Source organism: Coptis chinensis, chromosome 8 (assembly GCF_015680905.1).
Source record: "Coptis chinensis isolate HL-2020 chromosome 8, ASM1568090v1, whole genome shotgun sequence".
Taxonomy (NCBI): Eukaryota; Viridiplantae; Streptophyta; class Magnoliopsida; order Ranunculales; family Ranunculaceae; genus Coptis; species Coptis chinensis.
The window spans coordinates 13566289-13578958 of record NC_141463.1 but is presented as its reverse complement, the minus strand read 5'-3'; the positions used below and the strand labels follow the sequence as shown (position 1 = coordinate 13578958).

Sequence of the window (12670 nt, the reverse complement as noted above, 5' to 3'; positions counted from 1 at the left end):
GTCACAGCTTCCGAGAAGATTTGTAGCTGCAGAGGTGAACTATAGGATTGATCTCCTGGAAGACAGCAACCAACTATACCAACTAGATTGTAACAGCAAATGTCGTCCAAGATGAAATATTTACAGCTCGTCACTTCATCAGGCTCATATTCCATCTTTCCTTGATCCGATTTTAGTTTCGATTTTGTGTACACATACACTTGTGACTTGTCCCAGAGACGTGTTAAAAAAGAAAGCTTATAAACGGACGGAAACATTTTACACAATGAAACTTTTCCCGCCAAATAAAACAATCTTACGTTCCAAGAAACAAATTAACGTCTCAACAATATCTAGTTTTTCTTCAACCCCATTTTTTAAATCATCTCAAAATCCTTCAACATCTAGTCATAGCCAATATATTGAATTCCACTTCAGTTTCTGGAGCCAATATAAATGGCCTTCAAGTATCATCGTTGAAAGTGAAAGAATTATTATGGACTGAAGATCCATCTATGAGCAAAAAGACAACCCTTGAGTGAAGGCAGACTTGGTCTCAGATGAAGAATGAAGGAACTCAATCCTGCACTCCTAATGAATCTTGGCTGGCAAGTTTTAACAGGCGAAGATGACTTTTCCCTTCTCATTATCATACCTGTTCAACAATCTGGAGTGGAATTAAATGGGCATTGTCAAAACTGGTTCCCGAATAAGTCAAATGGATAATTGGCGATGGCGAAAGGACTGATTTATGGAGAAGTAATTGGACAGGTGGTCAGTCTATCACTCTATCAAGCACTCACTACAATTGAGGACTGAAGACCTTAAAGATTGCAGTTCGAGCCAAAGTTTCTAGCATCATTCACGCCGGACAATGGCATATCATATGTCGGTTTTTTATTCAACTCTCCAGGTGTCAAATATGAATTATTACCTGATCGAACCCGATCTTAAAGGCAAATTTTCTGTTGTGTCAGCCTTTGATTACGCCAGAAAAAAAGCAAATAATGTGAACTGGTCTTCCATGATTTGGAACTCCTATGTCTCACCAAGAACAGCTGCACTTGCATGGAAACTCTGCCATAATGTTGCTGCATTGAAGTTCCGGCTCAGAGAAAGGGTGTTAAATTAGCTTCAATATGTCCATCACGTTGAAGAAATCAAACGTACATCTCATATGGGAATGCACTCATGCTATAAAACTATGGGACTGGATTTCAAGTATATATGTTTCACGTTCAAGAGACTTTCCACTCTATTCAGCAAGCCAAAGCCAAGACGAAGAATAGAAACACTCTATTCACTTACATATGGAATGCAACCATCATGGGTGGCATGGTAAGCCTATGGAAGCATAGAAATGGAATGATCTTTCATAACAAGCTAGAAGACGAGCTTGGAGTTTTGCAAAAGAAGTTTGGAAAAATGTTCAACAGAGTGGCCGCCTTTCCGAAGGCACAGTGAAGAACTCATATGACCAGAACATTATTCAGAAATGGGGCATGCAGAGCAAGCTTCCCAAAGCACCACAAATCAAAGTTTGCTACTGGAAGGCCAAATAAGAAATGCCCATTTTGATTATTGACCTCCATTGTTGCTGTTGTTTAACTGTCGAAGATGATGGAATTGAAATTTGACAAAATTTGAGTCGAAATTTTGAAGTGGATGTCCACGTAGGCACAAAACAAATTGGGGGTGATTTTAACATTCTAGTGTACAGCCGTCCATTTAATTTGACGGCATTACATTTGAACTTGGTTGCATTTTTGGAAACAATTGAAAGTACATTTCATTTTTGGGAAATTTTGGCGAAGTTCCTTGTATTGTTAGGTTGTTAACTCAATAAACTTTACTAATAGCTCCAATACAATTGATCCACAAAACTATGCCTGCCTCTATGCCTCTATTGTATTATGGAGATATTTATATACACGAGCAAGATGCACGTGTTATGCACGTAGTTGACAAACACATTTATTAACACATTTATATATATATATATATATATATATATATATATATATATATATATATATATATATATATATATACATATATGAAGGTTAGTAAAGTATGTGAATTGGGGTGATGTGAGTATTATTTAGTGAACATGTATGAAATGATAAATAGTTAAATACAATTAAAACCCGATCACTCACGATTGTGAAAGATTATCATTTTGTGTAGTCGACACGTTTCCTGCTAAATGGGAAAAGATAAAGGGTCACTATTGCCAGGACCATCTAAAATCAAGTTATAAATTTATAACATTGACTTCAGTCCCAAAAGAGCTATGCATTCCATAGAATATAATTTTATTTAGTGGCACTGAAATACTTAATATAGTCCTAATACTCGACCATATAATGGAAGAGTTACGCTAATGAATGATAGTTAGTTAAACAGATTAAAAAGGAGTGAAACTCATCATCTGCATTATTTAATCCATTTGGCTCTTTAATTGCTTGACCCGACAAAGTAGGGAATTCACTCATCTGCAAAAGTCTCATAGTCAACTAAGCTTTGCTCCTTAGATGAGAAGTAAATGCATCACACATTTATCACGTATGAGTATGAAAAAGCAGACATTAGCAAATGACTGAAAATGTTAGTTGATTAAATCACCCAAAAGACACCATTGTGTAGTTTCCTTTCGGTGCACATTTCTTTCTTATGGAAAATAAAAAACACGGTTATGCTATAGTTCAATGTTGTAGCTGACATGTACACATCATTCATGTGTAAAGTATGTATTCATGTCATCGCTACATGCATGTGATGTTGTACACTCCAAAAATATCATCACTCAAGCCAAGTTACTAAACTCCAATCAGTGTCCCAATATACACCCCCAAAGTTTGGGGCTCTCACCACCACCATGAGATGTGTGTCATCAAGTGCCAGTAGATATGACAGTCATGTAGTAACCAAGTGTTTGGAAATAACAGTTTTAACTAAAATAATTTGATTTACTTACTGATGATTCTACAAGAAGAAGTTTGTTTCCATCTCTATTGGGTGGATAACGATGTGGAAAGATTCAGGCAAAAGTCAGATGAGTTGCATAGTAATACTGTATGTACGGTTACTCGACCTGGAAAGGTTAAAGCTAAAATAGCATCATTGTCTCTATCTCGACAAAGAGAGGACAATTACAAATTTTCTATCAGATAATAGATTTATGGTTAGTGAAGATACCTATAGTTTGCAAACTTTCATATGCACCAATTGACATGAAAATGAAGAGGACCCTTCTGCACACTTTCTGGAGTTGACAGTTGATGATAAGCATATAGCTAAAAATACCAAGTGTAAGGGTACTAAAAGTCATCAAATGCAGTTGAGATCCACCTTCAACCTGCAACAATAATTTCAAAGGAGGCCTTCATGTACATAGAAAAACTTATCCTTAGGCGTAATGGTTTTCACCACCATTCATCCCAAACATATTTAATTATATCTTACGGTTTAGCTTAGTTACTGACACCAAACAGATTGTGTTAACTTCTAGGTTTTTCAATTATAGTTTCTTTGTTTGGGATAAACCAGCATGCACACATTCAAAGCCATAAGTCACAAAACTATATAGAAACTAAAGCCTGTATACTCAATTCAATGCAAAAGGCACACATGAAATTGATGAGTACACCCAAACGAAAATAGTTAAGGCTCGATCAAGTACGGAATTTTTTCAAAAGACTTTTGCATAAAAAAACTCATGCTAATGAGTTGGTTTTCGATGTAGGGAAGAAGACATGAGGAAGAGAAGCAAGCATTAAAGTTGGTGTTTAAGAGAATAAACCATTCCAAGAAAATTCTCACCTTAAATTAGGTGCTTTACCCTGACATCACAGTCTTCTTCATCTTGAGTTTGAGTCAAATCTCTTTCTAATCAATTTCCATGATTTGTGCCTAGCGTTTTATATGTAGGTCATTTATAGTACCTCAATATCCTTTGAATTTTGAGAGCGGAATCACTCCCTTACACTTGCAACCAAAACAGCCTATAATCAAAATTTGAGTTTCATGTTGTAACAAAAAAAAAACAATTTTGTATTTCATGCATGCAAATTTAACAGAGAAGAAGATGCATATCTGAAAACATGGATTGCTTGTTGGAGTTCTGGAAACTCGATCACCACCACGACACCACTTTTAATCCCTCACATTCCTTCTTTACATATCATTAACATGTCCCATCAACAATATCTTAGTAATAAAAGTTTCCAAGGAATATATATGAATGTATACAAAACAAAGCGAATATATAACAGAGCAAAATTATATAAAAGAAAACAATTATCGCATGAAAATAATATAACAAATACAAACCAAGAAACAAAGTTCAGGAAAAAAAAAAAAGAGGCTAACAAACCTGGAAGCAGCTAGAAATCATGGAGGTACTCGGTCGACCCAAAGACAAAACGCAAACTTCCACTAAACAAAAAATTGTAACTTGGATTCAGAACTCATCTCATTAGTATAACCGTCTCCCATAAGATGATATCCATACATGTTTAGTTTGTGTTCAACACAATATTAATAAGCAACAGAGTAAGATAATCCATAAATGTTTATGAATTGTGCACATGAAAGAAATACCTTGAAGAAACCCTTGTCTGGTACATGCAATTTCTTCTGGATAGGCATTTTAACTTCAGCTATAATCTTGTCATCACAAATGATAAAAAAAATTGTTCCCCAAAATTCATAACCAATTGCTTAAAGACAAAAAAAAGTTTCAAAGTTTTGGTCATCCAACATTTGGACTTGAGAGAGTGCAAGAAGAGCCCTTCATCACTGTACATATTCTTCCAATAGGAACTCGACCAATGCGTGATATATAAACTTACCCCCTGATTCTGAGAGCTATCTTTGATGAAATGGTAAACATGAATTTATAAAGCGATTCCTTAAAGATTGTAGAGATCACGTTAGGGCCAATATCTTGACCAAATACACCTGATCAAAACCCAAAGAGAGTATTTAGACAATCCAAAAGCCCTAAAAAATTGCTCCAAAAAAAGTATATCTAACATTATGTATATAATTACATGAAAGATTTTTAAACGAAGTTTTTAAAGGTCATGAGAAAAGATAGGGAGAGCCTTCAAGGACATGGCTGACTTCAAAGACTTGTGAACCTCGAGCATAGGAGACAATAAACTAAACTCGACACAGTTAGTACACCTCTAGACCTCAATTGCATCCTCCTAGGGGTAATAGGGCATATCAATTTTATTGTCTTTGCAATTGGAATGGACGACCTGCTTCATTCGAATTCTTGGAGGCATTTGTACCTACTGACTAAAGACTACACATGCTCATTTGGCTGATAGAGAAGTGGAAAGGCCCATGAAAACTCTAAACCAAAAGTTATCATCATATATGACGCAAAGAAAAAAATCACAGACATGTACATGTATGCATAATACAAATAATTACAAAAATACATACAGTTAATCAAAATAGCATATGGAAATAATGGAGCACAACCACACTTGTTGTCTAGGAAAAATACTAACAAAATAAAATGAACTAAAACGCATACGAAAATTGGGGGGAAACAAAGCCATACACATTACAAGAAAAAATGTGGAAGAGGCTATGACTTTCATAATGCCCGGCCGCTAAGAGTGAAGAAGAGGCTATGACTTCAGTCATTCACCATACGATTAGTAAAGCACACAATTTTTATTTCATGCAATTTGTCTGTGATTTAGTTAGCCATAGATATATGTGGTTTGTTGACTTTGTTAGGCACCCAGACTTTAGTTTATTATACATATATGTGGGTTTTAACGTAGTAACACAGTCCATAGACATCACTTTGTATTCACAATACTCTACTTAAGAATATAAGAATTTTCTGGAAAAAAAAAAAGAGTATCAAAACCTTTTAGTAATCACCTAAAACTTATATAAGAATTCATTCGGAACTTAGAATGAAAAATGAAAAATTCAAACCAATCATCATATTGAGTATAGCCACACATTTCAATTGGTAGTAGTTCTCTTAATTTATGAAACTGATAGCACTTGACGATTATAACTATATTCTCTAAAAAATCCAACGACTCTCAAATATAATCGTTAGAGTCTAACAAAGTATCATAGAATGGAAAACATACCTTTAAGCGAGGTTACTCGAAGATGCTTTCTTGATATCACCAAATCACTGGATTGTCTATGTATATGTATGTAACAACGTTACAAACAACTAAATGAAAAGGAGCTTGAAACATGAGTAATCAGTGACAGTTATGATGTTGTAGTCGAAAAGCAAAAAACTTTGAGTGCTCTAACCAAAGTTACTGCTACCATGCTCCATAGACACCTGTGGGGAAAATGATAGAAAATAAAAACAATCATTGACTAAAAACAAAATTACCAATTCAAACCAGGAAATAAAGTTAAGGAAAAAAAAACAGACTGACAAACCTGAAACTGGCTAGATATGATATCGATGTACTGGACGCACTTAAAACAAAACGCGAACGGTCGGATTCAGGTTCCTCTAACAAAGGAAAGCCTAATGATGGAACACACTGTTCTGTAGAAGAAGACATGTTTTGATTATTTGAATGCTAATTGACACTATCACAGATTAAGCTATATCGCTAACTTTCACTCAACAAAACTATCAAGAGTCCATTCTAACCAAAAATAGATATGCAATGTTTATCTTGATCACATTGAACACCAACATGTGATCTCAAAATTTTCTCACATAATTTGTGGCCATTTTTTTTTTGAGTGAGAGACCTAATGGGCTTATAGAATGTAATGCCAAGAGCACTAAGGTCTTTGTGTGGTGTACCAACCAAACTGCTGGAAAATTGTTGCAAGCTTCCCAGATGAATTCTATAAGTTGATTGAGGTGTCAATTGTACTTTCTATACACTTTATTGGTCCTTTCTCTTCTCTCATCTAGGAAGACTGGAGCAAATCACAAAGGCTTGTGAGGAGAGAACTATCTTTGTAAGAAGTTTCTTATACAGATACACCTCTAACATCTTATAAGTCTTATCAATTTTTTTTGTCTTAGCATGTTTGAAGCAGACTCCTAAAATTGCTAAATGAACCTCAAACAAATGAAAGCGTAACCACTTTTTGCGAGGACATAAGTGGCAAACGACAGAGTCATGAACTTCCATTCACCATATATTATCAACAAAGTCATACAACCTCATGGATGAATTACACTATGAAAGAAGTTCCACTTACCAAAAAAATTACAGCCTTGATTCTTCTTTAGCCTATGGATTAATCTTCATCCTTCCATTGCTCTGAGAAAGATCATAGAAATTGATCAGGATTTACATATTATAAATATATATCAAATAAAAATAGAAAATTAGATTTCATGCATACATTTAATCTAGCTGTAGTGCACTCTGATCCTAAATATTTCCAACTTGATATTCATATGGTCGCATCTTCATGACCTGATATAACCATTTTAATAAATTGAATGTACAATAAGTTAGTTAATCAAATGAAAAAAGGTGCTCTCATTGCAAAGGCAAGTGAGCAGTCTTTGAGCGTGTTAAGGTTCCAAAGTGAGGTGCTGCTATCACTTACGAAATATTGAAAAAAGTAGAAAAGCAAGGGGATCTTACCTTTGTTGCCCAATAGTGACTTGGTTCTCACCAAAATTAAATCAGGGAGTTATAGGCTTCTTCCCCACGATGATGTTAATCTCTATGAGCTCATTTGGATATTGGTAAGCCCATCATAATTCATAAGTAGTTATCAAGTTAGTAGACAGTCACTTGCAGAGAAGTTTCATAGGGAAAATATTCTGGTTTGTGCTGTTTAGTGGTTCTCACCATGCACCTTACTGTTTGAACATTTGCTTCTCTTCCCAGTTAGGCAGACTTTCCAGGTTCACCTATAGGTCAAAGTAGTAAGAAAACTGGTTAAAATAATCTGAAAGAACTGGACAAAGTAAAAAAATCATGTTGGTCGGAATCAATCATTTGCATAAACCAGTAGAGTAGAATATGTATAATGATCTGAATATTTGATGCAGCCATGCAAGTGATTTGAAAACATAGTTAAAATCAAAATGCACTTGAGACAGAAAAGCACCAAACAAAATTGTATGGAAGTGCTCATTCCAACCCAAAAAAAAAAGAATAAAAAGGGGGAAAAGCAAGCAAGAAAGAAACTATACGGGCAGGATAACTACTTTCCTCTTCAGTCTTCACTATTTAATTGAATTGCATATTTACAATACAAAGCAAGGAAGCAACTTGCATTGCCTCAAACTATTCAGTAGTATAGATTGTTTAGGTTTGAAACAATCAAGATTGACTACTTATGGACCAGGCTCTGGTAAGCCCAAAAACCCCTAAATGTCAGAGATTAACGCCTGTATCTGAAACGACTCAAGGAAACCAGCTTTCATTCTTTGGACATTAATCTAGCACTATCGCAAGGATATTTGAGTAATTACATAACGAATTAAAGAAATGCATGTTATGAGTTTTTGAGTTGGTTGTATGATGCGATGTTGGATGTAATTTACTTGCTTAACTTCAAGTAGCCATGCAGTGAACTCTGGTCGTTTGTTCCGGCAAAACATGGAACTCTACGTGAATGGAAAAGATGAAATGAGAGAAAAAGGATCAGAGGATAGAAAAATATTCAGAAGATATTTGACAAAGACTACTTCTCGAAAGAGTGTACCTGAAGGAATCTAATATTAACGGCTTCTTGTTCATGCTCATTAAGAATTAAATATGTGATATCAAATGAACTACATAGAAGAATCTAATATTACCTGAAGGATATGCTGCAGAAAGTCAGGTGACGAAGTATTCGAGAGTTTGTCTATGAAAGTTTTGACCGGTGGAGGAACTGGCCAGAACGTTTAAGATTCGAATGGGCAGTGATAATCGGAAGGGCATGCTGTTTGATCTCCAATATCGTATGAATTACCCTTGAAAAAGGTAATGCCTAATTGTTAAGAACTATAACCATGCGAGAAGACCTCCTTTTTTGAGAGACCCACGGAATAGCAATTGTGGATTTACTTTGAAAGAACCAACCTGCATCTTTGAGAGCAACCATTCGTTGGTGAGAGAGAAGTTCAAGGACTTTTCGTTTGTTTTGAACGGCTACTAAATGAATTTGCTTAATTAAATGCATTGATGGTGGCGTACAATTGAAATAATAGCGTGACTTTGATTTTTTGATTAACCAGCACATGAAATTGATAGAAAACTTAGTGGAGAAGATTTGAGGATTAGAAAATAAACTTTGATTTCATTTTCTTGAGTGAAACTATTACAGGAGTTCTCTTTATATACTTACAAGAATGTACAGCTGTCACTTTACTGAAACTAAAACCAAAACAGAATTACAACTAACCAACAGAATTGTGTTCACATGTTCAATTCTATTGAGTCTTTGACTTTTGTAAACTCACTTGACTGCTGAAGTTGATGTTTCTCTTATAGAAATGACCAATTACTCCAAATTAAAACACTAACCAATAGTTTAATTCAAGGACAATATAGGGACCACATTTTTACAAAAGCAGAAAAAAAACGAAATTTATCCTTGTAAATGGTATATGGGTATTTTGATTTAATGATTTATTCAGGGTCATTATGCCACACAAAAAGACCCGGATGAATTTAAGGGGCCAAGATCATTATAGGATATACTACTAGTAGAGATGATTATCCAGGCCATTTGGGCCACGTTAGACTCAAAAATATATTTAATTGGTGGTAACAAAAACAAGTCTAATATTCTTTGGGCGCTTACCACTCTTCTGTCGTCCAGTGTTAACATTATAGACACTCCCTACAACTCTATTGAAAACCTTCATCTGACTGTGGGAGCTAGAATGTATGGAGGGAAGTGTAATTCTATTACGGTTGAATTTCATGGTAAATTTTTTGTTATAGGTTCAATCTTCGTATAGTAAAAAGGTCCGATCCACGCACAACTTTGGGCTGAGGTTTATCATTTATTTTTATTTTTTGATTGGCAAGCTTGTTTTAAATGAGATCATTAACTCTTTGATGCTGGCGGGGTTTCAGCCCCAGGCCTCTGGTATAATCACCCAAAGGTTTTACCGGCTTTGCTAGTCAGCACCTGGGTTTATCATTTATGATCCTGTATAAGATGAATGGGAGGATTTGTGATGTCCTTCGGATGATGTTGTTTCGTTTACATTTGGTTTCAGAAGTCCAAATTAAATCATGTAGTTTACGGGAAAAGAACAAGGTCCTTATTTTGTACAGAGGAGTAGAAATGTGTTCGATTGATCTAGTTAGTAAGTCGTTGAATATGGGCTGAAAATGCCTAGATGCATATCGAGCAAGATTATATACAACGGTAAACATGTTATTGTTGGTGATGTGCTACATAGGTTTATTTCGTAAGGAAAGTGTTGCCCTATAAGCCTCTTGCACTATGCTCTGTTTGGTTCGATGTATTTACATGCAATTGCACCTAAGTCCATGTAACCACCCACAAAACAGTGTTTGGTAGCAAAATGCAAATAGGCGGTTGATGTAACAAGTTGCAATTATATGCACTATACAAGTAGTTTCCATGACATCCACTTGCAGCCAAAAAAATTGTGTAAATAGATGAAAACACAATAGAGGTGCTTTCTCTTATTTAAGATGTGAAAAAACTAGTGGGATAATATAACCAATTTTATAAGATGTGAAAAAAAGTAGTGGGATAATGTAACCAACTTTACATCATTTTGCCTTGGGTTTACCAAACACAAGTAAGTTGGATGCAATGCAATCAGATGCAATACAATCACATGCCATTTGCAACTATTTGTACTTTGGTTCACCATGTGTTTTCAAAAATATCTCAAATTGTTTTATCTATCCATTCTTAGAGTTTTTGATAACTAAAATTTGTAACTAATTAGTACTTCTCATACTTGAAGTATGTAATAGTTTTTCATAAATAAAGACACATCTATGCGAGAAGAGGTTTCACTTATTTTTTGCCCAGTCAAAACATGAAACACATATGGCTTCAGTTTCGTTGAAGAAAAAATTGATATTCTTTTACGTTTAGATCTAGAAGAATTAGTAGAATTGCACAACACAGTTATCGTATATGACAATGCAGGTTATATATGTTCGACGACTCAGTCGATAGCGGTAGCGCACAATTGGTAGTTCTAGCAGCAGACGTTGATCCTAAAACTAGTGTGGAGTCTATCGCCTTGCGTGCAGGAAAAAATGTTAGTATATTATTAGTTTGAAATTTGAAAGAAAAATAAGTTTGTGGACATACCACTATTTGTTGTCCACAAGACTTCATGTCTTGATTGGTCGAGAGGCTGCCAGAAAAACTGTTTACCTCTCCAAAAAACTGTTTATCTGGCCCACAAAGTGTTTGGACCAATGAGAAGTTGTTGTATGTGGACAAGTCTATCCACAATTCGCTCTCATTTTAAAGTCTATTTATTTCATGTTAATTGTAATATAAATTTTTTTATATTCATTTTGCATTTGATAAATTGGGGCTAGGGAACCTGGTTTGGAAAAATAAAACACTTTAAAAACCAGCCAATGCATTATTTCTTTGGGATTTAATACATTTCAAGGAGATTTTTAATCGGTAAATTAAAGGTACACTATATTTTATAAAAAAAATAGTATTTAAGTAACTCACTCGTGACCAACATTATGGTTTAAAACCAATGTACTTTATTCTCATTTGATTTAGAGTTGATGTACCCTAATTGATTCAACACGAACCTACTTTCTAGTGAATCAGTTACATCCTTAAGTTCCTTCTGCAAATAAACTTTCATCTTCCTCAAAGAAAATTAAAATAAAACATTAATTGGTATAGGGTAATTAGTTTTCCAGAGTCCAATATTTAGCCATGCCCCCATTTCCTTTTCTTTTTTTTTACTCGATAAACAAACTCTATTATGTTGTTGATTCATGGAGTCCCTCTACTTTCTTTGATCACCTTGTGATTCCAAGGAAATTGCTTATCTTGTCTCCAAAATGCATTTCATTGGTATTGTTAATGTCTTACTGATTGTCTTCAAACCAAGTCATTTTCTTTTCAAGGGAAGTTGATTTTCCTCATTTTTGCATCAAATGGCGGCGAAAGTTGTTAAATTTTCTACTTTGAGAGCAGGATTCTCTTAGTTTAAGGCTTTCAGCTAGTGGATAGATAGTTTTGCTTTTTTATAAACATGGTTATTTACAATTTATGCATGGCAATTTTACATATTAGTAAAACATTACCGCTTGAAGTTTGCTATTTAATTGTTACGTAGAAAATCATTTTTATGTTAATAGGAATCCATTGTATGTCCTCAACCATTTTCTTTTCAAGACACCTGTAGAACCTGCAATGTTCTTTCTACAGCTTTATAACAAAGGTCGTAAGTATTTTAAAAATAGACTGGAAGCTGCTGCCAATTCACGCTGGAATGTGATACCTGAAAGTGAAACTAAATCACTTCTTTGGAGAGTTTTGAAACATGGAAAGTGGGACATTGAACCTGACATTTTGAATGCACTAGCTTCTTCTGTATGAGATGAGTTTCAAGCAAACCTTGAAGGGGGATATATGGACTAAGATTTTACGATGGTGTTGTGTTCCTTAGGCACTACTTTGGTTATGGTTTCGAGATGATGGTAAAGATACAATTATGTTTAAGTTTTATATCTTTGTC

General features: G+C 34.8%; 1 long non-coding RNA gene across 11 annotated transcripts; it reads right to left on the bottom strand.

Moving 5' to 3' along the window:
• Positions 1–2145: 2145 nt before the first annotated feature.
• LOC147480061 (uncharacterized) lies at positions 2146–9239 on the bottom strand. Of its 11 annotated transcripts, none has more exons than XR_015206758.1 (12): positions 8768–9239; positions 7602–7873; positions 7354–7427; positions 7207–7268; positions 6421–6532; positions 6111–6316; positions 4582–4941; positions 4355–4416; positions 3802–4153; positions 3178–3337; positions 2957–3073; positions 2146–2474 (listed from the first exon to the last, which is right to left on the bottom strand). It is a non-coding gene; the product is annotated as an uncharacterized LOC147480061 (long non-coding RNA). The 11 variants fall into 11 exon arrangements; XR_015206762.1 differs by lacking the exon at positions 2146–2474 and having other exon boundaries at positions 2502–3073; positions 4582–4647; positions 4833–4941; XR_015206765.1 differs by lacking the exon at positions 2146–2474 and having other exon boundaries at positions 2502–3073; positions 7602–7683; positions 7812–7873.
• Positions 9240–12670: the final 3431 nt, after the last annotated feature.